This window comes from Vidua macroura, chromosome 6, assembly GCF_024509145.1.
Source record: "Vidua macroura isolate BioBank_ID:100142 chromosome 6, ASM2450914v1, whole genome shotgun sequence".
In the NCBI taxonomy this organism is placed as follows: domain Eukaryota; kingdom Metazoa; phylum Chordata; class Aves; order Passeriformes; family Viduidae; genus Vidua; species Vidua macroura.
In genome coordinates this window covers 54,268,216-54,272,200 of record NC_071576.1, presented here as the reverse complement: position 1 = coordinate 54,272,200, position 3,985 = coordinate 54,268,216, and positions in this window count along the sequence as shown.

Here is a 3,985-nt window from a genome sequence, read left to right as displayed (position 1 = left end):
AGTCCTCCCTCCTCTTTGGATAAGATAGGAAATAAGTAGATTTAGAAGTTTAGAGGTTCCAGGATTTTTTTTAACTTTTAAGCAAGATAAAAAAGTTATATACAAGAATAGGCAGCAACAAAATTATAAACCAATTAATGTGGAAAAGTCAACATCATCTTCTAAACATGCAACTGAAGCTCACAGCTGGTGCAAAAAAAAAAAAAAAAAAAGGCAGCATTGTGTGTTAGCAAAGGCAGTGAGGAGGGACTGCAGGTTTTATTCTTAACTCTCCCATGGATTTCAAGCTCAGCTGTGGGCAGATCACCAAATATCTCAGCTGATCATCTACAAAATAAGGATAGCAATATTTTCCTATCCCAGCAGGATGTTTTCAGAAGAGTGCTTGGGAGGCACTCACTGCAGTGATGGGGTCCATGAAAGTCTCTGCACAGAACAAAGACAACACCTGCTCCACTGGTTAATGGGAAAAAGATGACTGACACTGTTACAAGGAATTTCTAGCATTAAAGGACAAGCTACAATTGCCTCTGGCGTACAGTTAAGAAATTCAGCATCAGTGAACCATTCTTTCATACAATTACTGCGGAAAAATTTAAGTATAGGACTAGATAAGAAAATAACGCAAATAAACATCAATGGCTGGAATTCCACATCAAAAGCAATATTTAGGTTTTCTCTTATAGTGGGTAACATACATTGTTTATGACAAAAATATCCTTTTGCTTCCTTGGGCAAACAAGTTCATAGATGACAGAGGTTAATGCACACCACAGTTTTTCCTCGAGGACCGCAACAATTTTAGTTAAGTAAGATACTTTTGAAAAGCATTTATTATGCCTTGTGACTCCATTTTATACAGTGTTGAAGTTCTTCTCATAGTCTCTGTGGGACATAATGATAGGTGGCTCTTCCAGTGGCTTGCTGCACATATCCCCATGTATTTAGTATTTGAAAAACGCCAGCTCAGTCTTGAGGGTTTGTTTTTTTTTCTGACCATCTTCTTTCACTTTATGCTGGTAAAATTGTAGCTCTACAAATATAGAAGAGGTTTTTAGTTCATAATTAAATATGAACTTTAAGATTAAGGAAGTCTGAAGATATGGTGTTTATTCCTGAATAAGAAATAGACTTCCCAGGACCTTATCTTCATCACTTAGATACTTCATGATCTATTTTATCTTTTAAAAAAAGAGATTGTATGTCTGGAAGGTGCAGAAAAGAAATCAAGAAAGGCTTCAGATTCTACTCTGCCTTGGATCCAGGGAAACATCAGACCTATTTCAATTAACAAAATTAATTTTTAATCATCATTACCTTTGGTAAGGTAAGGTTCTGTAATATTAAGGTTAATTACTACATCTTTGCTTTTTGTAAGGTTTTCTAGTTGTTCCTAGGATTTATGCTGCATCAGTCCCCTGGTATTAACTTTTGAATTCACTCACCAAGCCAAGTTTGAAAGAAAAGCTGAAGTGTGAGAGGTATGAATGTCATGCATTTTGTGACATGTGGTAGCAGGCAGAGCAGAATGCCCGAACTAAGTGTCCTCATCAAGGGAAAAATGAAGCTATCCGACCTACTTGGCTTGTCAGTGAGCCAACACAAACTGGGAGAAGGGCAACAAATGCCCTCTTGCCGAAAAAGCTGAAGGATTTAGAAATGAGATTAAAGGGAACCCAGCAGAGTGAATTGCATGGAGAACTATGGGGAGCTAGTGGAAGGTCAAGTATCAGCAAGACAGCACACACAACTCAAGCTCACCTTCCTGTGTATAATGGGAAGCTGAAGGAGCAAAATATTGCTTTTGCTATCCCTCTTTGTACAACACTTGCATACTGTAAACATTTGTAAGCCATTAGCTGGATCCAGCAGAACACGCTGTAACAACAAAAGCTAGGTTTGTTACAGCCACAGGAATTCTTCCCAGTGAAAGCAGAGAGAGGTGGGCGGGACAGGATCTCAGGGAGCAGCTGAGCCACCACCACGGGGCAGCTTCACAAATATCCAAAGCTGTAGCAGGTGACTGTCAAATCCCTCCTGAAACAGCTCTTGAACAAAGAAGAGTCTGCTCCCTCCCAGATACAGTGCTCAGAGCTAGGGAGCAGCCTCAAATCCAGCACACAGCGATTACATAGCATCAACACTTCACTCCTCTCAGCCATTTACATATTTGAGTACTGTTTTTAAAAGTATTTGCCTGTCTCTTGTTGATCTGAACAAATTCTTTACTCTAAAGTTCTTCTAAACTCACACCTTTCATATGTCATAAGACCTCTGTTATTGTCTTGTAATGAACACTTTCCCCCAGCTATTTATTTTAAAATGCAGGGCCCAAAATGGACAGAGAGAGATACAAAGGGAAGTACTATTACAAATTACTGCAAAGCAATTATCTTTTGATCTCTTTCAGATGCTGTTAGCTCATTCAATTTGCAGTACACAATCAGCTCCATAGTATTTGTCTCCTAATACTACTTTTTCCCTGCCATGTATTGGTAAATTGTAACAGTGCATATTTATCTCAAATTTTACTTCACTAATTTTGGTGCTTTCCCCCAGTTTATCAAGGTGATTTTGAAACAGTGTCAAATAGAGTGTATTGCTTAGAGATGGACTACAAAGCCAATTTTATCCCTCCACCCTTGAACCGCAATTTATTCCTACCTGGAATTCAGAAAACAAATGGTTCTGCATGTTTATAACAACTTCAGATTAAGTCAAAACCAGCTGATTTCTGGAAAGCTCCCAAGAGTTATATACACTTTTAATTAGACAAAAATCTTGTGGAAGGAAAAAATCATTAATACCTACATAGACAATATAGTCAAACAGCTATTTTTATTTTGTTTTCAATAAAACCCCAAGACAGAGCACTGGAATGACTGGATCTGATGAAAGCACAATGTTAATCTACAAAAGCTGGGGTAACACCCTGTATTACTCCTGTTATACATGCAGGTGAAAAGATAAACCATCTATCATGGTAAGACATAGCTCTGAAACACGAGGTGAAGGTAATTAATCTATACCCTGCACCATTTTCCTATAGGCCCTCTTTTTTCTTCTAGCTATGTCCTTTTATTTGTTTTTATTTTTTTCTGCACTTTAAGAAGTGTTGGAAGGATGCAAAGCAATGTTCCCCAAAATGTGTCAAGCTCATAGCTGAGTGTGCCTGTAAGGTTCATCACTGTATTTCTGTATTATTACTAAAAGAATCAAGAACATTTCAGTTGAATCCTTCCTCTCCCTCCACTCCTAAATCTTTAAGCAATAAAAATTCATAGCAAATCAAGAAGGAAAAAAAAATACATGAGGAATCTCAAATTAGCCCTAATTAGGTGATTAAGGTCTTCCTTCAGAAGCTAGAAAAATCTGATTCTGATTTAATAACACAAGATGATCTTCTCTTTGCTTTGGTTTTCACATGTTCCACCTAAGCATCTGCAACAATCATTGCCAGAGACATCACCCTGTTCCAGAACAGATTTTGTTCTGTCCTTAATAAAACCCCACCATCTTCTAAACCAGAACATGCCACCAAAGAATACCATGGACTCTGCTAAATTACATGCGCAATCTGCCCCAGCTGAAATGCTATGAGAATGCTTTTCCACCAGTCTCTTGAGGAAAAGAGAGAAGAAGGAATACCTGGTGTGTAGAAATGGAAATGCAAATGAAAATCAACCTGCTCAAAACCATCAACGCTCTGTTCCAATGAGGTTTCACCTTAAAACTGGGTGTGCCAAGTACCTACAGAGGATGCTATGTGCCTCCAGAATTGGAAAATAACACAGCAGTGTCCTTTAGGTCTGCATTTTGAAACCAAGCACTTATATCCCACTTGCACATAACCTCCTCCATGGGCCCAGCCTTTAAGAGGCAAAAACGATGGGAACATAAATGTCCAGCACTGCAGAAATCAGTAGCAAGAGAAAGGCAAAAACAAACCACAAGAATAATTTCAACACCCCAATTATTTTCATGG